The sequence below is a fragment of the Callithrix jacchus genome, chromosome 12 (assembly GCF_049354715.1).
Source record: "Callithrix jacchus isolate 240 chromosome 12, calJac240_pri, whole genome shotgun sequence".
Taxonomy (NCBI): Eukaryota; Metazoa; Chordata; class Mammalia; order Primates; family Cebidae; genus Callithrix; species Callithrix jacchus.
Window position 1 is genome coordinate 67,068,551 of NC_133513.1, and position 24,479 is coordinate 67,093,029.

The following is a 24,479-nucleotide window of genomic DNA, read 5'->3' on the forward strand; positions in this document are numbered from 1 at the left end:
TAGGCTGCCCATGCCCACTTTTTTATTTTGGAGACAGAGTGTTGTTCTGTCACTAGGCTGGAGTGCAGTAGTGTGAACAGGGTTCACCATAGCCTCAACCTCCTAAGCTCAAGCAGTTCTCCCACCTCAGCCTTCCAAGTAGCTGGTACTACAGGCATGTGCCACCATGTGTAGCTAATTTTTATATATATTTTTTGAGACATGGTCTTGCCATGTTGCCCAGGTTAGTCATTTACCCACCTTTTAGTGGGGTTTTTTTTTTCTTGTTTGGTTGCTTGAGTTTCTGTAGATTCTGGATTTCATTCCTTTTTTTCCTATTTGGATGCATTTTATTTTTTTCTCCTTGCCTAATTTGCCATGGCAAGGATTTCTAGCACTATGTTAAATGGTAATTAATGGTTAAATTTGTAATTAATTTGTATTAAATTAATAGTAATTTCCTGGTTAAATTTGTGTTAATTTCTAGCACTACGTTAAATGGTAATAACGAGAGTCTCCTTAGTCATTATCGATCTTTTTAGAGTCTCAGTCTTGGTAGATTTTGTATGTCTAAGAATTTATCTGTTTCTTCTAAGTTATGCAGTTGGTTGGTGTATAGTTGTTCATAAACTTCTCTTGTGATCCTTTTGTATTTTTGTGGTATCAGTTTTCAATCAGTCTCTTTCATTTTTGACTTATTTGGAGTATTCTCTCTTTTTTTTGTCTAGATAGAGGTTTGTTAATCTTTTAAAAAAATCAACTCTTTTATTTGTATTTTTCTAGTTCCTCTTTCACTTATTTCTGTTGTGATCTTTATTCCTTTCTTCTAACTTTGGACCTTGTTTGTTCTTTTACTAATTCTTTTTTTTTTTTTTTTTTTTTACTAGGCAAAGAACTTTATTAACCTTGGTTTCAAACTTGATTCCCAGGCTTCTTCGGCTTAATTAGCTGCAAAGAATGAATTGTGTATAAGCAAAAAACTGAAAAGAGCTGCAGTGTCCAAGGGGCTTGGGCTTAAAAATATTAGAGATCTAGATTTTATCAGATCCATAAACAAAAATTTCTTAAAAAGCAGTCATAATATAAAATAGCAGCTCCCAGTAACTTCTTCAAGTTTTATCTTCAGAAGTTGACTCAATTCAGTTTGCCTCATTCTTGGAAGCCTCATCAAAATTCTCCACAAGATCTGGAACTTCATCATCATCCTCCTCTCCAGTAGCAAGCGGTGCTTTTCCATCCACAGATTGTTTGGGCAGAGCTTCAGCCAGTCTCCTTAAACTGGTCAGACTGTCTGCCCCAAGCTGGTTTAAGATGCTGGGTAGCATTTCTGTCAGCTGCTTTGTCTCAGCATGGCCTGTAATGGTGAAAGTGTTCGCTGCCAGAGATGCCTGAACTTTAGGGTTGTTAAAGTGGATCACTGTTCCTTGGTTTGTAAACATATTCACCTCTTCAATACCAGAGATATTGTTCGCCCCTAACTTCTTTAAGGAGAACTGAAGTTTTTTATCATCTGCTGTAGCTGTTCTATGAACCACCTTCTTCTTTCTGCGAGCAGTTCCTTTCCCACCAATGCGCACTTGTGCCTGCAGTTTGGCGAGTTTTTCCTGGTTCATGATTGTTTCTTTCATCTTGTCGGAGCGGATAAGGAGTCGCGCGGGGGACTAGGGTTGGTGCTCAGGGGGCCTCGGGTGGACCAGCTGAAATTAGGCGCACACACGCGGGGACGCAAGATGGCAGCTAAAGGGGAGGCCTTTTACTAATTCTTTTAAGTGTAGCATTAGGTTATTTGAGATCTTTCTTTTATAATGTATCATTGCTGTAAACTTTTCTCTTAGAACACTGTTGCTATATTCTGTATATTCTGATATGTTTTGTTTTCATGGTTTTTTCCCCCTCCAGTTAGTTTAAAATTTTTTTTTTAATTTTAAAGAAATTAATGTCCATGTTTTCATGTATTTATAAATTTATTGAAATTTTTCTTTATTGATTTCTAGTTTTATACTGTTGTATTTGCAAAAGATACTTGATATAATTTCACATTTCTTATATTTGGTGAGGCTTGTTTTGTGCACTAATATGTTATTGACCTTCTTGAATCATAGGCTGTAATAATTATGCCTGCCTAGAGCACCTGTACAGGCTGTAAGAGGAGGCTCTCTCTTTAGATGTGCAACACAACCACACAAGGACACAAGAATTATTATGAGTTTTTTAATTAGGGATTCTAGTATTTAAAAATCAGCTAGTTTTATTCTCTTTTGCTGTTTGGTAGACTGTCCGTCTGTCTGCAGCTGTTACTATTCGGAGGGAGCTAGCCCTTTCTCCTTTGCTAGAGGAGAAGGGGAATTTTAATTTTAGGTGATAGTACTTTTATAGTATCTTCTCTTTTGCTGTGGCGGTAGAACTGTAAGTTACTTGAAAAGACTATGAAAATAAAAAGGGAATTATGTAACTATATAAATTTAGGAATATATGGAGTTTATCATAGATTTCCTTATTGATTACTTGGAATATTATTTCTTATTCCAAAAATATGCAGGTAGTAAGCAAGCTGTGAACCTTTGAGATTTAGTACATTTTTTCTCCTTCTGTTGCTGTGGTCTGATTTTGTTTCTCCGCTCCCTCACAAATGTGTATTTTGGAATTCCAGTACCCCGTGTTCTGCCCTCATGAATGGTGTTAGTGCCCTTATATACAAGGTTGAATGAATCTGCCCTGCCGCTTCCACTCTTCTCAGTAAGAAGGGATTTGGAAGAAATACTGGTCTAGTTTATGTAGCTTATATTTTAGAATGACATTCTGAGAAAGATTTAGTTTTTTTTTTTTTTGGAGACGGAGTCATGCTCTGTTGCCAGGCTGGAGTACTGTGGTGTAGTCTCGGCCCACTTCAACCTCTGCCTCCAGGGTTCAAGTAATTCTCTTGCCTCCGCCTCTCAAGTAGCTGGGATTACAGGCACGTGCCATCATGCCCAGCTAATTTTTGTATTTTTAGTAGAGACAGGGTTTCACCATGGTGGCCAGGATGGTCTCGATCTCCTGACCTCATGATCTGCCTGCCTTGGCCTACCAAAGTGCTGGGATTACAGGCATGAACCATGGTGCCTGGCTCAAGGTTTAGCATTTTATATTTGCAGTCTCCCTCAGCAACTCAAAATCTGTTTCAGAATTAAAATTGTTTGCCTCCTAAGCTGGGTGTGGTGGCTTTTGCCTGTATTCTAGCTACTCAAGAAGCTGAGTTGAGAGGATTGCTGGAGGTGAGTAGTTTGAGACCAGCCTGGGCAACATAGCAAGATCCTGGCTGGTTTAAAAAAGAAAAACAAAAAGCAATAAAAAACACAGTATTTAACAGTAAAGTATTTTTTGCTTTCCTTTTCATGTGTCATTAACTATTAGGTAATCCAAAATGGGTTTACACAAGTGTATCCATGAGATATCTGGAGGAAGAAGCAATCTGATATAATGTGCTTCTTCTGAGTGTTTCCTGCTGGCACTTCTGCCAGTTCTTTGTACTTCCCAAAGCCCTGGGCTCTACTGGGCCCATTAATTTGCACAAACTTGATATACATGCCAAGGAAGGTTATGTCATAGGATTTGTGTGCACCATGGTGCCTGTAAATTCACAGTTCCTGTGGGGTGCAGCCTTTGGCAAGACTGTTTATCATGGTGTTAACCAGTTAAAGTTTGCCCAAAGTCTTAAGTCTGCTGCCAAGGAGCATCTTGGAAACCACTGTTGGATTCTGACAGTTCTAAATTATTACTGAGCTGGTGAAGATTGTACATACAATTTCTTTGAGGTCATACTCACTGATCGATTTTTATAAAGCTATCAGAAGAAATCCTTTATACCCAGTGGATCACTAAACCAGTCCAGAAACACCAGGAAATATTTGAGGCCTGACATCTACAAGCTATAAGCATCATGGTCTTAGAAAGGGCTGCAAATTCCACCATATACTATAGATGGTTTTCACTGTGTAGTTTGGAAAATGTGCAGTACTCTCCATCTCTACTGTAAATGCTAACATAAGTAATGTTTGCAAAATGTATACCTAATAAACAGTTTACATCAGTCATGTCTACTTGAAAAAGTTGTCTTTTAAAATTATTCTTCAGATTGTTTCATGAATTTTATTTGAAATTATGAAATTTAAAGTGTTTAATTATTGAAGACTAAGTGATAGTGTATCTTGTTTCTAATAAGATAAACTCTTTTTGTCTTTGCTCTTACTAAAGATATCTGTATGAGTGTTTAAAACATGCTGTGTCCATATAGTAGGTATGAAATAAATCTTTAAAATGGGGAAAAGAATAAAAGGGCTCTTATCTTGGCTCTCTGCTGGTGGCCAAAGGGCGTGCCCGTGGGCCAGTGAGTACACATCCCAGCCAAGCCCCACAAGGCATGGCCTGGAATACCCACCCTACTCTCCTGTGGCCTTGGAGCCTGAGGGTGGTGCTGGCTCAGGGTGTGAGTCAGGACCCCCCCAGGCAGTGATGGCCCTGGTCACTCCCTGGTCCAAAGCTTGGAAAGTTGTCTTCATCAAACCGAAGATAGCAACCCCTTCTGAAAGCAGCTGATAAGGTGTGAGAGTGGGCATGACAGTGGACATTCTCCAAGGAAAGGTGTTGCTTTCTCAGAGTGAAGATTGTCATTCTGAGTGCTCCAGTGCCCAGCTACAAAGTTACAGTTTTTCTGGTTTCAGAGGAAAGTGCTATCTTCTGCTTAAGTTCAACTCTTCCTGCTTGTAGATTCTCTCCAACATGTGTAAATATGTTTCATTGTTTAGACTGGGAGCATTTTATCTGCATCTCTTCCTTTTGGAGGTGATACCAGCAAATTACATATATTGAAGACAATGAAATTGAAGTTAGCACTCTTTTGGGGTGGGGTGGGGATTCTTTTTTTTTTTTTTTTTTTTTTTTTTTTTAAAGCCAGCCTCCTAAGTAGCTGGGATTACAGGCTTGCACCACCACGCCCAGCAAAATTTTGTATTTTTGCCATGTTGGCTAGGCTGGTCTTGAACTTCTGAGCTCAGGTGATCCACCTGCCTCAGCCTCCCAAAGTGCTGAGATTACAGGCATGAGCCACCATGCCTGGCAGGGAAAGCCAGGTTTCTTGCTGTTGGAGAAGATACAAATATGGAAGAGGGAAAGCTAGAAAGAACTCTCAGATACTGGATTTTAATTGGAAATATTAGTGTGAACTCATTTTTAAAAATGTATATACGATTAGATACAAAGATAGTTATATGTGTGTGCATATAGTAGGTAGGTATTTGTGCATATAAACACAGATACATTTGCTAGTTCTGTCTGTTAAGTATCTAGATGCAGTGGTATCCCAGTATCAATGAGTACAACTATCTCCCAGATCTTGTCTTCTAAATAAGGTTGCCCAACAAAATAAACCAGGACTCTTTGGAGAAATGGCTAATTTCTCAGCTGGACCAGTGAATGTATAAGATGATCCTGGAATCATCATTTTGTTGTTCTGGGAAGTGAAAAAGTGGTCATAGATTCACAGGTGGTCAAAGACATGGAAAACAAGTGGAAGGAGTTCTTGCTGGCCAAATCTAGAACAATTTGAGCAGCAATACAAAGAATGTTATTGGCAGATTACCACCAAGTGAGTAAAATAGGAACCCATGAGTTGATTCCATACTGATGTAGATGAAGAAATCAGTGATGAATGCATTGTAAATAATAGTAGAGAAGGGGAAGCTCTTTACAGTAGAATGTGTACTAGTAGATTAGGAATGATGAAAATGGAAATCACCATTTATAAAGCACCATAGTGGGGTTGATTCAGGAGTGAGCTATAAATGGAGGCTCAGGGTGGTAGGTGGAGATTTGATGAGGAATGAGAGTGGATACCTTTCTTCAGGACATTTATCAATTACAAAGGAGAAAATGGAGATTTTCTGGTGGGAAAAGCCAGTAGATACCAGTGTGGCCAGGTAATGAGTTACCTGTCACCAGTGGAGAAAAGTTGAAACTGAGTCCCATGCAGTGTGCTGAGAAGAACACAGCAGCACTTCTGGGACTTCCCTGCCGGAAACTGTGGTCTCAGTCTAGCCTGCGTGAACATCAGATGGACCCAGAATGAAGACATCCTGTTTTAACACTATTATGAGCAAGAACAGTGGCTCACTTCGGGAGTCTGAGGTAGGAGGATCTCTTGAGGCCAGCAGTTCAATTGCCAGCCTAGGCAATGTAGCAAGACTCCATATTTATCAAAAAATATTTTGAAATTGCCCTGGTGTGTGGTGGCACATTGCCTATAGTCCCAGCTACTAAGGTGGCTGAGGCAGGAAGATTGCTTGGGCCCAAGAATTTGAAGCTGTAGTCAGCTGTGATTGTACCACTGCACTGTAACCTGAGTGATAGAGTGATAATAAATAAATCTCAAATAAATAAATCTGTCAGAAAAAAATAGGAAAAGACTGAGAATTGTTCGAGCTAATGGGAGACTGAAGCGACATAATGCAGTGTATGTTCTTGGGAGGTCCTAGACACAGGAAAAGAAATGTTAGTGGGCACAGTTGTAGATGCTTGGGTGGGGTCTGTGGGTTGGACAACATACTGTATTGACATTGATTTCTCCATTGGAAGGGTTGTGTGGTGGAGGCAGTCCTTGTTTTAGAGAAACAGAAACTAGAGTATTTGCTATGGTTTGAATGTTTCCCTCCAGAATTCAGATGTTGAAGCATAATGGCCAAGACCAGGTACAGTGGGTCATGCCCGTAATCGCAGCACTTTGGGAGGTCAAGGCAAGAGGATTGCTTATATATAGTGTTCATATACATATATATATCCATGCATGGTGATGTGTGCCTGTAGTTCCAGCTAGCCACTTGGAGACTGAGGTGGGAGGATCCCTTGAGCCTGAGAAATCAAGGCTGCAGTGAGTTGTAGTTGTGCCACTGCACACGAGCCTGGGCCACAGAGTGAGACCACCAACAAAACACTTAATGGTCAATGTGATGGTATAAAGAGGTGGGGCCATGAGTTGAATAGGCTTTGAGGACTCTTCCCTGTGGTTGGAGGTGGTGACCTTGCAGAAGAGGCTTCTGGCCAGGTGAGCACTCAGCATTCCTCCCCTTACCAGCAAGATACCGTCTTGGAAGCAGAGAGTAGTCCTTACCAGACATCAAACCTGTTGGTACCTTGATCTTGGTTTCCTATCCTCCAAAACTGTGAAACATAAATTTCTGTTCTTTATAAATTACCGCATCTTTGTTATAGCAACACAAAATGGACCCGAAGCTATTTTCAAATTGTTGAGAAAAAGACTAATGATAATGAGTGTCTGTGTAGATAGATGACAGAAAATTTGGAGCAAATGTGTAAGGCTAGCAGTGGGAATCTGGGTGGTAGAGATAAGGGAGCTTTTTATACTTGCATATGTTCTCTAAGTTTGATTATTTCAGGAATTACTTTTAAAAGCCCATATTTCCATTAAATGGCCAATTAAAATGCATATTTGTTTGAAAAAAAGGTTTGTAATCTCGTAACATTGCATCTGTATAGTATAAAAGCATTTTTGGGGGTGGAGGTAGAGACGGAGTCTTGCTCTGTCACTATGCTGGAGTGCAGTGGCATGATCTTGACTCAGTAAACCTCCACCTCCTGGATTCAAGCGATTCTCCTGCTTCAGCCTCCCGATTAGCTGGGACTATAGACACGCACCACCACACCCAGCTGATTTTTGTATTTTTGGTAGAGACAGGGTTTTACCATGTTAGCCAGGATGGTCTTGATCTCTTGACCTCGAGATCCACCTGCCTCAGCCTCCCAAAGTGCTGGTATTACTGGTGTGAGCCACTGTGCCTGGCCAAAAGCATTATTTTAAACATCACAGCATTCATTGAAATGAAACTTACATGTTGGGACTAGTATGTTTGTTTTCAGTTTTATAAAAGGTACATTGAATTTAGAGGATTGATCTATAATGGAAATGAGGAATTGTATACATAAATAATATATTTACTGTGAAAAGCATTTTGATAGAAAGGTTCAACATCTTTAATTAGAGTTTATACTCCTGTACCCCACTGTAATTATGATTTATGATTTCCAAAAATTTTATGGAAAATGTATGCTCTATAGAACTTATAGCAACATTCTATCTTGACAAAGAATGAAACATACTTCTGATGTTTTTTCATTGAGTTTAAATATTTTGTAAATATAAAGAAAGTTGATCTCTATGGGAAACTTCCTAATTTACTTTCAGATAAGCTCTTTTATATGTTTCATTTGAAGGCTGGGTACAGTTGCTTATGCCTGTAATCCCAGCACTTTGGGAGGCTAAGGTGGGTGGATCACTTGAGATAAGAAGTTCAAGACCAGCCTGGCCAACATGGTGAAATCCCTTCTCTACTAAAAATACAAAAATTAGCCAGGAATGGTGGCAAGTGCCTGTAATCTCAGCTACTTGGGAGACTGAGGCAGGAGAGTTGCTTGAAGCTGGGAGGAAGAGGTTGCTGTAAGCCACTATCATGCCATTGCCCTCCAGCCTTGGCAACAGAATGGGATTCTGTCTCAAAGAAAAAGAAAAAGAAAATAAACTAATAAATGCTAACAAAGAGCTTGAGAGGAATGACCATCTGATTAAAAATAAAAAAAGGTGTCATTTGTTAAAATCTTGAAGGTAAGTTACAATAGGAAAATTTGTTTTGTAAAATACGTATAGTTTTCCAAGGTAAACATATTTGTATAATCTTTAATATATAAAATCATTTTTATTATTAATAGCACCTTTAAACCTGAAAATAATATACATTTAAATTGTGTAAAAGTTACATCATCAATGCAGTTTTTATCATCGCTTTACAAAATGTTCTGCTGTACTTATACCATATTGTTACCTACAAGAGACAGATGGTGTACAACTTCTAGTTTGCTAGTTTTTTATTTACGTGACATTGGACAAGTTATTTAATCCTGTAAGCCTCCTCTTTATTCTAAAATAATGTCGACTGTGTGTAGTTTGTAGGGATGTCCAAAATAATTAAATGACAATATTCATGAAGCAGTCAGTATTATTTTAGGGATATCCTAGGCCCTCGGCACTTTTTTTAAAGACCGTACGACATTCGTTTTAATATCTACATTCTAGAAAATGTTGACTTGGCTGATTTTTTTTTTTTTTTTTTGAGACAGAGTATCACTCTGTCACCCCAGCTGGAGTGCAGTGGCATGATTTCAGATCACTGTAGTCTCTGCCTCCCAAGTTCAGGTGATTATTGTAACTCAGCCTCCCAACTAGCTGGGACAGTTTCATGCCACCGCACGTGGCTAATTTTTGTATTTTTAATAGAGACAGGGTTTTGTTGGCCAGGCTGGTCTCAAACTAATGACCTTAAGTGATCCACCTGCCTTGGCCTCCCAAAGTGCTAGGATTACAGGTGTGAGCCACTGCTCCCTGTCATGATTGATTTTTTTTTTTATGTTTTAGTTTTGCATACTCTAATTAAACATCTTCCTCTTACCCCTTCTCCTACCTTTATGTAATATAGTAAGTTAAGCTGTTCTTAGTTTTCTCAGTGTAAGTTCAGCCCATGCAACTAGGAAATGGTTTACCAGGAAGAAAATTGAGATGAAGGGAAAGATAAGAATAATTGTTTGGAGTTAATTTTCTTCTTAACTAATTTTATCTTATTTTTTAGATCATGACTTTTCACTTTTTAAAAATCTTTAGTTTTATATAGCAAGTAGTATGTATCTTTACTCTTGGAAGATTTAGGAAAACAAAGAAAAATTCATGTACCACTCATAGACAGTTTTCAACAGCATTTTTGTAAATTGCTTTTCTAGATGTATATATTTTATCAAGAAGTTTGTTGTATCATAGGGCAGTGAAAAGTTGTAGGTCTTAGTTCGATTTGAGAAATTGGTTAAGCCAGGGGTTGAGAAATTGGTTAAGCCAAAATATGAGAGAGTCGACCTGGAAACATGGGAGATGGATGTTGAGAGTGAAGTGTTTGAAATTGAGGCTCTGGAGAAAGTGTAAACTTGGGAGGCTAGTGGTTGAGATAAGATGGATGATCAGAGGGAGAATGATCTGTGCAATGAGGAGTAAATAGGCTCCAAGCCTCGTAGGATAAGGAATTTAGAAGGGAAAGGAGTGGTAAGTTTAGAGAGTTCCAGCCATAAACAGTATCCTTGGGGAAGAGCCAGGCAAGATGGCAAAGGCTACAAAATTCAGAGAACAGATTGAGGGAATGGTGGATTTTTGCTGATAATATCCCATAGGTCATTTTGGTAGGATTTCAGGGCTTATGTTTTAAAATGCTGTAGGACAGAATTTTGATATTCTAGCATAGTCAAGAAAATACACTACATGTGTAATCTTTAGCTGCAATTGGAACTCCTTTAATATTGGTGTTGTTTTCAGAGATGTTTGTAATTAGTGGGGCCACATTTTAGTCTCAGCAGTAAAACACATGATACAACAAAGGATGTTTTTGTTTTGCCAAAAGAAGGAATAAGCAAGAAAACATTGGAGGATAAGGAGGGTGAGAGACTATTAACAACTAAAATAGCTCATTGGGCAATTAAAAAAATTAAACTTAATATTGATTTATATTAATCTCCCTTTAAAAAATAATATCAGTAGAAAACAAATAAAGAAAAAAATAATACCAGTATGAGGTGTGTAATACAAGGCATGCTGTCTTCCCTGGTGTTCCTGTTTTGAGTTTTAGTCAAAACAAAATACTACATAAAGAAAGAGCCTTCAGAATTTAGCCTTTATGATGTTAGTTTTCTCATGTTAAAATAGCATCCATTTTCCCCCCATAAGCTTATGGTGAAAAAAAGAATGAGATAATACATTTGCAAACTCTTGTTATGTTGCAGGTTAAATGTAAAATACATTCATGAAATTTCCACTAAGAGTGTAAAACACAATGGGAAATGGATCAGTAAATAATGTATTAGTCATTATCTCTAATCAAAAGGTCAGTAATAGCTTCTCATGGTGACTTGTATCTGTAATCCTAGCACTTTCAGGAGAATTGCTTGAGGCCAGGAATTCCAGACCAACCTGGGCAATGTTGCAAGACCCTGCCTCTACATTTAAAAAGTAAAAAAAATGAGCCAGGCTTGGTGGTGTACACCTGTAGTCCCAGATACTTGGGATGCTGAAGTGGGAGACTCACTTGAGCCTAGAAGTCTGAGGCTGCAGTGAGACATGGTCTCTCATATCTCTTTGCCATAAGTCTCCATTCCCGGCCTTGGATCTGTTTTCTGTCAAGATAGTTTTAAGTCTTTTCTAGTATTTAAAATGTATAGAATTATAAAATCTAGTATTTTGTGCCTGTCTTCTTTTTTTTTGGAGATTCATTTTTTTGGGAGATTCATTTTGTTGTTTTGTAAATCACAAGTTAATTTTAGACATTCCGTGGTATGATAATACCATATTTCACTATCCATTCATCAGTTTTTTCCTACTTTTTGCTAATTATGAATAATGCTTTTTTGGACACAAGAGTACAAAATTTTATGTGGAAATACCTCTTTGGTACATATCTAAGAGTAGAATTGATGGGTTGTATGGCAACTATACAGGCTAAATTTTAATAGCTACGATTTTGGGTTTAGCATTCAGTGATACAAATTAGTTACTTTGTGTTGGGACAGACAAAATCTTTTATGGAAGATACTGCCTATCAGTCTACTTATAGAAATGAATTGGTTATTCATTAAAACACATGCTATAAAGAAGAACTTAACTTTACCTTCTAATACATATACATATTATGTAAGCACATATATGCTGTAATATATGTATATGAAAGCACATATTGCTTACATATGTATATATGTTTACATATCCATAAGCTTACATATATATACATGCTGTAATATAAAATTTCTACTCTGGGTTTTGATAAAACTCCCAGTGTTTATTAAAAGCCCAATTGTGGGGCCAGATGTGGAGGTTCATGCCTGTAATTCCAGTACTTTGGGAGGCTGGGGCGGACGGATCACAAGGTCAGGAGTTCAAGACCAGCCTGACCAACATGGTGAAACCCGGTCTCTACTAAAAATACAAAAATTAGCCGGGCGTGGTGGTGCACGCCTATAATTTCAGCTGCTCAGGAGACTGAGTCAGGAGAATTGCTTGAACTCGGAAGGCGGAGGTTGTTGCAGTGAGCCGAGATTGCACCACTGCACTCCAGCCTGGGTGACTGAGCGAGATTCTGTCTCAAACAAAACAAAACAAAACAAAACTCAGTTGTAAGAAAAACATATGACAGATTTTTTTTTTAAAGATAGACTTTATACATTCTTTTAGATAGTCTAAATCTTCACTGTCCAATAGACTCACCTCTAGCCATATGTGGCTATTGAGCACTTGAAATATAGCTAGTCTGAATTGTGAGGTAAGAGTAAAATATACACTGATTTTTGAAGACTTAATATGAATAGAATGTAAAATATTGCATTAACAATTTTTGTTCTGATTATATGTTGAAATATTGTTTACAATAAATGTAGTAAGTTCCACACTTCTTTTCACTTTTAAAACATGGCAAATAGAACATCTAAAATTACATGTTAGGACTGGGCACGGTGGTTAACGCCTGTAATCCCAGCACTTCGGTATTCTGAGGCGGGCACATTTCCTGAGCTCAGGAGTTCGAGACCACCCTGGGCAACATGGTGAAACCCATTTCTGCTAAAATACAAAAACTTAGCTGGGCATGCTGTAGTCCCAACTACTTGGGAGGTTAAGGCACGAGAATTGCTTGAGCCTGGGAGGCAGAGATTGCAATGAACCAAGATCGTGTCATTACATTCCATCTTGGACTATAGAGTGAGACTCTTTATCAAAAAATTAAAAGTAAAAATAAAATAAAATTACATATTGAGCTGTATTTGTAGCTCATGTTCTTTTTCTCTTGAACCAGCACTGTTAACAAACTTTCAAATGAATTTAGACTAAGTATTTATATTCCATTGTTTCAGGCTGACAACTTGTACAATTGAAATTTAAATTTCTGTATTTGTTGTATTAATTGTGGCAATGCACATAAAGGATTACTTTTATATCATACAGTGAACACCGACCATTCAATTCATTATTTTTTGCTTTGGTGTTTTGGTCTTTAGAAAGCTTAGTGTATGCCAGGTGTGGTGGCTCATGCCTGTAATCTCTCAGCACTTTGGGAGGCTGAGGCGAGCAGATCACCAGAGGTCAAGAGTTTGAGACCAGACCAACATAAAGACACCTTGTCTCTACTAAAAATACAAAATTAGTCAGGTGTGGTGGTGCATGCCTGCAATCCCAGCTACTCAGGAGGCTGAGGCAGGAGAATCGCTTTAACTCGGGAGGTGGAGGTTGCAGTGAGCCAAGATCATGCCGAGATTGCGCCATTGCCTTCCAGTCTGGGCAACAAGAGCAAAACTCTGTCTCAAAGAAAAAAAAGAAAGAAAGAAAGATTAGCCTTTCTGACAACTATGAATGCTGTTTGGCATACATTAATATGAAAAATTATACCTCTGAATTTATTATGAAAACACATATAGCTTAGAATATTTACAGATCTGGTCACATAACTGTAGGACAATATATAACTTTAAATGTAATTCAGTTTCATGTATCTTTTGGGAACTTGATAGTATCAAGAATGAAATTTACAATTGCAGGAACCATTACATTTTCTTAATTATTTTTTGCATGTAAATTCTACATTTACATCTTTTCATTTATATTCTCAAATGGTAGCATAATACCCAAGATTCCATAATCTCTGTGTAGAAAAAGTTTTAAAAGAAGATTGCTACTTCATCTACGCGATATAGAGGTATCAGTACAAATTATTTTAATTAAAACCTTTAGGTTTAGATTTACTTTTACTTATTTTTTTTTGAGACTGAGTTTCACTCTTACCACCCAGGCTGGAGTACAGTGGTACAGTCTCGGCTCACTGCAGCCTCCGCCTCCTGGGTTCAAGAGATTCTCCTGCCTCAGCCTCCCGAGTAGCTGGGTTTACGGGCACCCACCACCGCACCCGGCTAATTTTGTATTTTTGGTAGAGACAGGGTTTCTCCATGTTGGTCAGGCTAATCTAGAACTCGCAACTGGCTGGGTCCTCTTTTATTAGGGTATTAATTCCATACATTAAGGCTCTGCTCTTGTGTCTTAGTCACCTCCTGAACGTCCCACCTCTTAATACCATCCTAATGGTGACTAGGTTTCTATATACAAATTTTAGTGGAGGACATAAACATTCAGAATGTAAGAAATATTTATAAAACAATCCCCTAAAGCTTCATAATGCACACTCTTTTCAAGTGCACATGGTTTGTTCATCAAGACAGACTCTGTGCTGGGCCATGAAACAAGCCTAAATACATTCAAACAGACAGAATTAATACAAGAGTATATTCTTGGACCAAAGTGGAATTAAATGAGAGATCAGTAACAGTACAGGAGGCCTAGGTGGGGTGGGTGGGTGGCTTGGTTGAAGCCAAGAGTTCAAGATTAGCCTGGGTAACGTAGTGAGATCCCACCCTATAAACAGAAATATAAAGTACAGTGTCTAGAAAGAAACTCAAATATTTTTACATTAAATACGACACTTCTCAACATCTGTGGGCCGAAGTAATCACAGGGAATATTAAAAGTAATTTTGAACTGAAACATAATGAAAATAAAGCAAATTTAGAATATGCCAGTTCATTGTCAACTGGAATTAGAAATGTATGCCTTCAAATACTTAGAACAGAATAGAAGGGAAGTTTAAAAAAAAAAAAAAAATCATTGCCCCAAAGATCTACTTCAAGAGAGGAAAAGAGGCCGGGCACAGTGGCTCACACCTGCAATGCCAGCACTTTGGGAGGCAAAGATGGTGGTTCTCCTGTGTTTCTATAGCTTCTTTCTCACCCCTACCTTTACTCCTACATTTGCCTTTTTAAAGAAAAAAAAAAAAAAAAAGGAAAGGCAGAGGTGAATATGTCAGAGAACTAACAAGGCTATTCTTCTGTATCTCTTAAGGAAATAGGATCTGAGAACCAATTTGTGCCATGATAATGGGGTATAAGTGTAGTAACCTCTGGCCCACAGCATGTTAGGATATAGAGTCTGTGTTTTAGATTGGTGTCTCATTCTTCTTCTCTTTATTCCCAACAGCACTCGAGATTTAGACTGTATGGTGTAATCTTGGTATAATCAATCAATCTCTCTCTCTCTCTCTCTCTCTCTCTCTCTCTCTCTCTCTCTCTCTCTCTCTCTCTCTCTCTCTCTCTCTCGCTCTGTGTGTGTGTGTGTGTCATTGCCTTGGGGGAAGGGAGTGGCATGGTTTTTTAAAAAATCATGCTCATTCTCCCTCCTGTACTTTTACATAGTTAAATCCTCTACTTACACATTTAGTTTGTTTTTTAATTAGCTTAAAATTGTACTTAATTTTTAACAGTTTATAAATTAGGACAGGCTGGGTGCAGTAGCTCATGCCTATAATCCCAGCACTTTGGGAGGCTCAGGTGGGCGGATCACCTGAGGTCAGGAGTTCGAGACTAGCCTGGCCAACATGGTGAATCCCCGTCTCTACTAAAAATACAAAAATTAGCTGGGCATGGTGGCAGGCACCTGTAATCCCAGCTACTTGGGAGGCTGAGTCAGGAGAATTGCTTGAACCTGGGAGGCAGAAGTTGCAGTGAGCCAAGATGGTGCCATTCCACTCTATCCTGGCTAAGAGTGAGAGTTTGTCTCAAAAAATTAAAATAAATAAATAAATTAGGACAAATGCAGTCATGTAACCATTGCCACAGTTAAGCCTATAGAACAGTGCAATTACTCCCCTACAAAATTACTTTTGCTGCCATTTCTTTGTAGTCAAACCTTCAGGTGTTTTTGTCTTAACCCTGAACAACTATGTAGTTTATTAGATTTTCTTGTCTTTTTTTCTGGGTGCCTCATGACTAGAATTATACAGATGTAGATTTGAATCAGGCTTCTTTTAATTATACTAACACATTAGAAATTCATCTTTATTGTGGCATATATCATGGTTTGCTTTTGTTTATTGCTGAGAAGTAGTTTGTTATCTGCTACAGTTTATTTGTCCAACTTCATTTTGGGGACATTTGTTTTTTTCCAGCTTCTGTCTATTAAAAGTAAACCTGCTTTAAACATTCACATACAGGTTTTTGTGTAAATATAGGTTATTTCACATGGGTGAATATCTAAGTCTAGAATTACTTTTCTTAAATAGTTTATCATTTTTCATTCCTACCAGTATCCAGGATTAGTTGCTTTGTATCCTTCCCATTCTTTTGGGAAGTTTAAAAAATTTTAGTATTCTAATAGATATGTAGTAATATCTCATTGTGGTCTTTATTTGTATTTCTCTAATTAATTTTTTTTTTTCTGAGACGGAGTTTTGCTCTTGTTACCCAGGCTGGAGTGCAATGACGCGATCTCGGCTCACCGCAACCTCTGCCTCCTGGGTTCAGGCAATTTTCCTGCCTCAGTCTCCTGAGTAGCTGGGATTACAGGCACGCGCCACCATGCCCAGCTAATTTTTTTGTATTTTTAGTAGAGATGGGGTTTCACCATGTTGACCAGGATGGTCTCAATCTCTTAACCTGGTGATTCACCCGCCTCAGCCTCTGAAAGTGCTGGAATTACAGGCGTGAGCCACCGCGCTCGGCCTAATTAATGATTTAGAATATCTTCCAATGTGCTTATTTGTCGTCTTTGGTGAAGTGCATGTTCAAATCTTTTGCCCATATTTTTGGATTGTTTTTTTTCCTTTCATTGAGTTTTGAAAGTATTTTATATATTCTCGATACAAGTCTTTTGTGAAGGACATGATTTGGAAATATTTTCTTCCAGTTTGTGGCTTGTCTTCATTTTATTAACATTGATTTTCACAGAGTAAAATATTTCTAATTTTGATGACATCTAACATAAACATTTTTTATTTTATGGATTGTACTTCTGATCTCATTTCTAAGAATTCTTTGCCTAATCCAGGGTCATGAATATTATATTTTCTTCAACAAAGTTTTACCTTATACATTTAAGTGTGATTCACTTGACTCTAATTTTTGTATATGGTGTGAGTATGGATTGAATATTTTTTCCCTGCAGGTGTTTTTTTTTTTTTTATCACAGCATCATTTGGTGAAGAGAGACTATCCATTCCCATTTGAATTACCTTTGCCCATTTATTTAAAAAATCCAATTGTCAGTTCAGTTCTGTTTGGATCTGTGTTGGGACTTTATTCTCTTATTGATCTATGAGTCTAGCTTTTTTGCAATGCCATATACCTTTACTCTAGCTTTTTTTTTTTTTTTTTTTTCTTTTTTTTTGAGATGGAGTCTCATGTTGTCACCCTGGCTGGAGTGCAGTGGTGCAATCTCGGCTCACTGCAGTCTCCATTACTCGGGTTCAAGCGATTCACCTTCCTTGGAAGTCTCCTGAGTAGCTGGGACTACTGGCGCACACTTCTACTCCTTGATTTTTGTATTTTTTTAGAGATGGGGTTTTGCCATGTTGGTCGGGCTATTCTTCAACTCCTGTCCTCAGGTGATCCACTTGCCTCAGCCTCCCAAAGTGCTGGGATTACGGATGTGATCCACTGTGTGCAGCACTTTTTACTGTAGCTTTATATGCAGTCTTTAAACCAGGTAGTATGAACTGCAACTCTTTGTTCTTCTTCAAAATTACTTGGCTCTTCTATGTCCTCCCACCATGTAAATTTTAGAGGGTACACAAAATTTGTGTATATATTCCATATTTTCTTCACCTATTTATCTGTTGTCAAACACTTAGGTTGATTCCATATCTTGGGTATTATGAATAGTGCTGCAATAAAATGGGTATGTAGATATCTCTTTAATGTGCTGATTTCTTTTCCTTTGGATAAATAACCAGTAGTGCGATTGATGAATCATATGGTAGTTATATTTTTAGTTTTCTCAGATGTTCCCATACTGTTTTTCTAATGACTATACTAATTTATATTCCCACTCTCAATGTATGAGAGTTCCCTTTTCACCACATCCTCACTAGCATCTGTTATTTATTTTTTTTCTTTTTAGTAATAGACATTCTAACTGGAGTAAGATCTCATTGTGGTTTAGATATATGCATTTCCCTGATGACTCATGTTGTTTTGGGCATTTTTTCCGTTTCACTTTCGAGACAGGATCTCACTCTGTTGCTCAGGCTGGAGTGCAATGGTGTGATCACAGCTCATTTCAGCCTCATCATCTCAGGCTCAAGTGATTCTCCCACCTCAGCCTCCTGAGTAGCTGGAACTGCAGGTATCCACCACCACATCTGGCTAATTTTTTGTATAAATACAAAAAATAGCAAATACATGGCAACGGGGTTTTGCCATGTTGCCCAGGCTGGCCTCAAACTCCTGGGTCTAAGTGATCTCCCTGACTTGGCCTCTGGAAGTGCTGGGATTCCAGTGGCTGAGCCACTGCACCTGGATTCATTTTTTTCATATACCGTGTTGGTTATTTGTATGTTGTCTTTTGAGAAATGTCTATGTACTTTGCCCACATTCATATGTGTGTGTGTGGTTTAATAAATACAAAATTTTTGTCCACTTTTTAATAGGATTTAAAAATGTTGGTTTGAGTTTCTCCTATATTCCAAATATTAATTAGTCCCTTGTGGGATGAATAGCTTGCAAATACTTCCTTCCATTCATCAGGTTGTCTCTTCATTCTGTTGATTGTTTCCTTTGCTGTGTGGAACTATGCACCATTGTCTATTATTAATAGACAAATAATAGACCATTTGTCTATTATTATTTGTATTGCCTGTACATTTTCAGGTCTTAGCCATCAAATCTTTGCATAAATCTGTGTCCTAAAGTGTTTTCCCTATATTTTCTTCTAGTAATCATATAGTTTCAGATATTATGTTTAAGATCTTAATCCATCCTGAGTTGATTTTTGTATATGGTGAAAGATAGGGGTCCAGTTTCATTGCATATGGATATCCAATTTTTCATGTACCAATTACCAAAATGGTTGTTCTTTTCATAATGTGTTGAATGTTCTTGGAACCTTAGTGAAAAATCTATTGGGTGTGAGACCGTGTTTGCAAAATTTTAATGAGGAAATTGTGGCAATGAAATAAATCAGTAGTTTTAAATACATGTTATACTGTTAGCAACTTTTACTTTTGGTGAAAAGCCTGGTTAGTACATGATTTTAATTTAACTAATACTATCCCGTTTTGGCTTCTGTAGGGTTGTAATATATCTTAAAGTCAGGTAGTATAGTGTGATTCGTTCAGCTTCTGTTATTTTTGATCAGGATTGCTTTGGCTCCTTAGGCTTTTCTTTAGTTCCATATGAATTTTAGGATTGTTTTTTCTATGTCTGTGAAAAATGATGTTGATATTTTGATAAGAATTACATGGAATCTTTATATTGCTTTGGGCAATATGATTATCTTAATGCTGTTAATTCTTTTTCTTCATGAGCATGGATTTCTTTCCATTTGTTTGTGTCTTCAGTTTCTTTTGTCTGTTTTATAGGTTTCGTTGTTGATCTTTCCCCTTTTTGGGTGCATTTATTCCTGTGTCGTTTTTTATTGTTGTTGTCGTTTTTGTAGGTATTGTAAATGGAATTGCCTTCTTTATATGTTTCTCAGCTATTGAATAATTGGTATATAGAAATGCTACTGATTTTTGTATCTTGCAATTTTACTGAATTGATGAATTATATGAGTTTTTGGTGGAATCTTTAGGTTTTCCTAGATTTACAGTCATGCTATGCTCAAAGAGAGACACATTGACTTCTTCTTTTTAAATTTGGATGCCTCTGTTTTTTTATTTTGCCTGATTGCTCTAGCTAGGACTTCCAATATTATGTTGGATAGGCGTGAAAAGAGTTGGGGCTTTGTTGTTTTGTTCCAGTTCTTAGAGGAAAGGCTGTCAGCTTTTCCCCATTCAGTATTACGCTATCTGTTGTTTGTCATAAATGGCCTTCATTATGTTGAGGTATCTTTTTTCTGTGCTTAGTATGTTGAGAGTTTTTATTATGAAGGGACGTTGAATATTATCAAATACTTTTTTCTGCCTATTGAGATGATCATATGATTCTTGTCTGTCATTTTATTGATGTGATCTATTGTGACTCTTGATTTACATATATTGAACCATCCTTGCATCCCTGGGAAAAATTTTACTTGACCGTGATGTTTTTGATGTGCTGTTGAATTTGGTTTTCTATTTTGATGAGAATTTTTGTATTTATCAGAGATAGTGGCATGTAGGTTTGTTTTTGTTTGTTTGTTTGTTGTAACATTCTTGTCTGGTTTTGGTATTAGGGTAATATAATGCTGGCCTCATGGAATAAATTAGGAAGAATTCCCTCCCCTTCAGTTTTTTGGTTGCATTTGAGAATTGGCATTAGCTTTTCTTTCAAAGTTTGATAGAGTTCTGTAGGAACTCAGTTCAGGAGCCATCTGGCCCTGAACTCTTCTTTTTTAGGAGATTTTTTACTACTAATTTTATTCATTACTTGTTTTTAGTTTGTTTTGATTTTCTGTTTCTCTCTGATTCAGTCTTGGTGGTTGTATATGTCCAGGAATTTATGCATTTCTTCAAGGTTTTTCATCTTGTTTGTGTATAGTTCATAATAGTTTCTGATGATCTTTTGTATTTCTGTGGTTGTAATTTCTTCTTTTTCATTTCTGATTTTGTTTATTTGAGTGTACTGTCTTTTTGTTGTTGTTTAGTTTCACAAGCATTTAATTGATTATTTTTTCAAAAAACAATATTTCATTGGTCCTTTGTATTATTTTGTTGGTATCCGTTGAATTTGTTTCTTCGTGATCTTTATTGTTTCTTTCCTTCTATTAATTTCAGGTTTGCTTTGTTCTTCCGTTTTTGTTTCCATGAGATGCATGATTGGACAGTTTATTTGAAATTTTCTTAATCTTTGGATATAGGTATTTATTAGTTAAAAACTTCGCTTTTAGCACTACTTTTTCTGTATTCTCTAGGTGTTGGTATGTATTGATTTGATTTTTATTTGTTGTAAAGCTTGATTTCATCCTTAATTTTTTTCTTGACTTAATCATCATTTAGGAACATATTATAAAGCATATTTTAAAGCATGTAATAAATACATACTTTCCATGTATTTATTATACTTTCCAAAGTTCCTCTCATTACTGGTTTCTAATTTTATTTCATTGTGGTCCGAGAGATTTGGTATGATTTTGATTTTAAAAAAATTTGTTGAGAATTGATTTGTGTCCAAACATATGATCTCTACTGGAGAATCTTCCATTGGCTAGTGAGAAGAATGTGTATTCTTTAGCTGTAGGTAAAATGTTCTATAAATGTTTGTTAGGTCCATTTGGTCTAATGTGCAGTTTAAACTAATGGTTCTTTGCTGATTTTCTTTCTGTTAGCATGCAGTGAGTTTTTGAAAAAAAGAAAAAAAATTCTGTCCAGATGGCTAGATGGTCTGTGTAATGCTGAGAGTGGGTTGTTGCAAATCCCAATTACTATTATACTCTTTCTTTCCATTTTGATTTTTTTTTTTTAAGACATGGTCTTACCCTCTCATCTACGCTGGAGTGTACTGGTGTGATCTTGGCTCACTGCAACCTCTGTCTTTCGGATTCAAGCCATTCTCCTGTCTCAGCCTTCTGAGTAACTGGGATTACAGGTGTGCCACCCCCGCTTGGCTAATTTTTGTATTTTTAGTAGAGATAGGGTTTCACCATGTTGGCAAGGCTGGTCTCAAACTCCTGACCTCAGGTGATCTGCCCACCTCTGCACCACAAAGTGCTGGGATTAGAGGGGTGAGCCACCACAGCTGGACTCCATTGAGGTCTGATAATATTTGCTTTATACATCTGGATCCTCTGCTGTTTGGTACACATATGTTTAGAATTGTTATATTTTCTTGCTGAATCAATCTCTTTATATAATTACCTTCTTTGTCTCTTTTTACTGCTTTGACTTAAATTCTGTTTAATTATAACTACTTCTCCCCACTTTTGGTTTCTATTTCATGGAATGTCTTTTGTATTCCTTTTCTTTTCAGTCTGTATGCACCTTTATAGGAGAGATGAGTTTCTCATGGGCAGCATATAGTTGGGCCATTATTTTAAATCATTTCAACTAGTCTGTATCTTTTATATGGACACTTTAACATGTTTACAATCAGGATTGTTATTATTAACATGCGAAGGTTTATTCTAGTGATTTTATTAATTATTTTCTGGTTGTTTTGTATTGTCATTGTTCCTTTTTCTCTTAACATTGTGTTTGGTGGTTTTCTATAGTGATATCATTTGATGCTTTTTGTTTGTATCTGCTCTACCAGTGGGGTTTATATTCTGTGTGTTTTCATGATGATAGATATCATTATTTCCCCAGTATCAGACTCCTTTAAGCATTTCTTGTATATCTGGTCTAGTGATGATGAATTTTCTTGCTTTTACTTGTTTGGGCAATAGTTTATTTCCCCTTCATTTATGAAGGATAAAATTGCTTGGTATATTATTTTGGCTGACTTTTTTCCCTCCTCCTTCAACTTTTCATTTGTGAACATAGTGTATCTATTTAAGACTTAAGTTTCCTTGATCAGTGTATTGTAGTTTTCATTGTATAGACACTGAAAACATTTTTTAATATTTCTTCATTTGTTTTTACTTTTTAGTATCTTAAAGTACAACTGTTCACATCAGAATCTAGATTAGGCTGGGTTATACAAACCTATATATAAGTATTTATACTTTTTTTTTTTTGAGATAGAGTCTCCGTCACCCAGACTGGAGTGCAGTGGCATGATATTGGCTCACTGCAACCTCCAGGGTTCAAGCGATTCTCCTGCCTCAGCCTCCTGAGTAGCTGGTATTACAGATGCACACCACCATGCCCGGCTAATTTTTGTATTTTTCGTAGAGATGGGATTTCACCATGTTGGTCAGGCTCTCGAACTCCTGACCTTGTGATCTATCCACCTTGGCCTCTCAAAGTGCTGAGATTACAGGCATAAGCCACCATGCCCAGTTAATTATATATACATTTTTTATCATTGTTTGCTTTATTATACTTAGCAGATGTAGAATTGTTTTAAACAAATTTGAGATTTTATGATAGGTACAATGGCATGCACCTGTAATCCCAGTTACTTGGAAGGTTGAGGTTAGAGGATATCTTGAGGTGAGGAGTTTGAGACTAGCCTGAGCAATATAGCAAGACCACATGTCTGAAATAAATTTAAAAAGAAAGTAGTAGCCAGGACATGGTAACACGTGTCTGTAGTCCCAGATGCTTGGGAGGCCATGGTGGGAGGATTGCTTGAGCCCAGGAGTTGGAGGCTGCAGAGAGCTATCTTACACTCTACTCCAGCCTGGGTGGCAGAGCAAGACCCTCTCTCTTAAAAAAACAAACACAGGAGGCTGAGACAGGAGAATTGCCTGAACCCAGGAAGTGGAGGTTGCTGAGGGCCGAGATTGCACCATTGCACTCCAGCCTGGGTAACAAGAGTGAAACTCCGTCTCAGAAAAAACAAAGCGACAAAACAAAACAAACAAAAAAAGCCAGGGGTGGGGGCAGGGAAGGTGTGGGATTTGTGACAACTTTGTATCTATTAAGTCTGTTGGGTTTCATTTTTCCAACCACATGTGGAAAAATATCTTCGTTTTAATAATAATAGCAATATTTTGAACATTATTATTATTATTATTATTATTACATCTCTTCTGTTGATGTAATATCAGTGATCTTTGATGTTAGTATTGTAATTCTTTTGGGTCACCAGAAGCCACACCCATATAAGAAGGCAGACTTAATCTGTTAATGCTGTGTGTGTTCTGACTGCTCCACTAACCTTCCATTCCCCTGTCTCTTCCCCTCTTCTTGGACCTCCCTATTCCTTGAGATGGAAGAGTATCGAAATTAGTGTAATTAAGAATCCTATAGTGGCCTTTATGTTTTCAAGTGAAAGGAATAGTCACACATCTCTAATTTGAAATAAAAAAGCTAGAAATGATTAAGGTTAGTGAGGAAGGCATGTCAAAGCGAAGACAATAAAAAGCTAGGCCTGTAGCACACACAGTCAAGTTGTCATTGCCAAAGAACAACTTTTGAGGGAAATTAAAAGTGCACCTCCAGGAAACACAGGGATGATAAGAAAATCAAACATTGTTATTGTTGACATGAAGAAATCTTAATGCACAGGCTGACTCTCTTGTTAGGGACTAAAATAGCGGGTGACTTTTTGTTAAAGTCAGTGACCATTAACAAATGGTCCATTGACCATTCCAAAAATCCTAGGGCCCTTAAGAATTATTTTAAATCTACTCTGCAGGTGCTCTGTAAATGGAACAACAAAGCCTGGATGACAACATATCTGTTTATAGCAGGATTTTCTAAATATTTTAAGCCCACTGTTAAAATATACTACTCAAAAAAATATTCCTTTCAAAGTATTACTGCTCATTGACAGTACATCTGTTCACCCAAAAGCTCTGATGGAGATTAATGTTTTCA

General features: G+C 37.3%; 1 protein-coding gene and 1 pseudogene across 12 annotated transcripts in view; one reads left to right on the top strand and one right to left on the bottom strand.

Annotated features, from left to right (window-relative positions):
• Nucleotides 1–24,479, top strand: part of JMJD1C (jumonji domain containing 1C) — a 380,550-nt gene that overhangs the window by 123,129 nt on the left and 232,942 nt on the right. The window lies entirely within an intron of this gene.
• Nucleotides 822–1,725, bottom strand: LOC100403471 (transcription factor BTF3 pseudogene; annotated as a pseudogene). Its single transcript, XR_013524957.1, has one exon. The product of XR_013524957.1 is annotated as a transcription factor BTF3 pseudogene (transcript).